The sequence below is a fragment of the Aegilops tauschii genome, chromosome 3, assembly GCF_002575655.3.
Source record: "Aegilops tauschii subsp. strangulata cultivar AL8/78 chromosome 3, Aet v6.0, whole genome shotgun sequence".
Lineage (NCBI taxonomy): Eukaryota > Viridiplantae > Streptophyta > Magnoliopsida > Poales > Poaceae > Aegilops > Aegilops tauschii.
Window position 1 is genome coordinate 113,284,352 of NC_053037.3, and position 1,978 is coordinate 113,286,329.

A 1,978-nucleotide genomic window follows, 5' to 3' on the forward strand; every position below is an offset into this window, starting at 1 on the left:
GTACCAAGCACTGAGAAAGAGGGGTTATGATGGAATACAATGAAGAAGAAGAGGACGACGACAGCTATCCTGGCCATGGGTTCCCTGAATACGATGATACAACAATGGGGAAGAAGCTGAGCCGGCAATGCGGGAAGAAGCTGAAGAAGAGGCATCAGATGAGCCCGCTGATGATCTAGGTCGGGGAATTGCCGATGCAAAGAGAAACTGCGCAAGTGATTTGGAGAAGAAGAAGTTGCAGCGAATGTTAGAGGATCACAAGAAATTGTTGTACCCGAATTGCGAAGCTGACAAGAAAAAGTTGGGCACCACACTGGAATTGCTGCAATGGAAGGAAGAGAATGGTGTATCTGACAAGGGATTTGGAAAGTTGCTGGTAATGATAAAGAATATGCTTCCAAAGGACAACGAATTGCCCGAGAGTACGTACGAAGCAAAGAAGGCTGCCTCCCTCTAGGGTTAGAGGTGCAGAAGATACATGCATGCCCTAATGACTGCATCCTCTACCGCGATGAGTACGAGGATTTGAACGCATGCCCGGTATGCGGTGCATTGCGCTATAAGATCAGCCGCGATGACCCTGGTGATGTCGAGGGCGAGCGCCCCGGTTAAAAGATTCCTTCCAAGGTGATGTGGTGTGCTCCTATAATACCACGGTTGAAACGTTTCTTCCAAAACAAAGAGCATGCCAAGGCGATGCGATGGCACAGAGAAGACCGTAAGAAAGACGGAAAGTTGAGAGTACCCGCTGACGGGTCGCAGTGGAGAAAAATCGAGAGAAAGTACAGGGAGGAGTTTGCAGGTGACGCAAGGAACGTATGGTTTGATCTAAGCGTAGATGGCATTAATCCTTTTGGGGAGCAGAGCAGCAACCATAGCACATGGCCTGTGACTCTATGTATGTATAACCTTCCTCCTTGGTTGTGCATGAAGCGGAAGTTCATTATGATGCCAATGCTCATCCAAGGCCCTAAGCAACCCGGCAACAATATTGATGTGTACCTAAGGCCATTAGTTGAAGAACTCTTACAGCTGTGGAATGGAACAGGTGTACGTGCATGGGATGAGCACGGACAGGAAGAATTTGACCTAAAGGCGTTGTTGTTCGTGACCATCAATGATTGGCCTGCTCTTAGTAACCTTTCAGGACAGACAAACAAGGGATACCGCGCATGCACGCACTGTTTGGATGATATCGACAATACATTTGGATAATTGTAGGAAGAATGTGTACCTGGGACATCGTCGATTTCTTTCGAGCAGGCATCCCGTAAGAAAGAAAGGCAAGCATTTCAAAGGTGAGGCGGACCACCGGACGAAGCCTTGCCACTGTACTGGTGCTGATGTACATGATATGGTCAAGGATTTGAAGGTAGTCTTTGGAAAGGGTCCTGGCGGACAACCTGTTCCGAATGACGCTGACGGACGCGCACCCATGTGGAATAAGAAATCTATATTTTGGGACCTGCCCTATTGGAAAGACCTAGAGGTCCGCTCCGCAATCGACGTGATGCACGTGACGAAGAATCTTTGCGTGACCCTGCTTGGCTTCTTGGGCGTGTATGGGAAGACAAAAGATACACCAGAGGCACGGGAAGACCAGCAACGTATGCACGGAAAAGACGGCATACATCAGGGTCATGCCAGCTACGCTCTTACCAAAGAAGAGAAGGAAATCTTCTTTGAATGCCTGCTCAGTATTAAGGTACCGTCTGGCTTCTCGTCGAATATAAAGGGAATAATAAATATGGCAGAGAAAAAGTTCCAGAACCTAAAGTCTCATGACTACCACGTCATTATGACGCAACTGCTTCCAGTTGCATTGAGGGGGCTTCTACCGGAAAACGTTCGATTAGCCATTGTGAAGCTATGTGCATTCCTCAATGCAATCTCTCAGAAGGTAATCGATCCAGAAATCATACCAAGGTTAGAGAATGATTTGGTGCAATGTCTTGTCAGTTTCGAGTTGGTGTTCCCA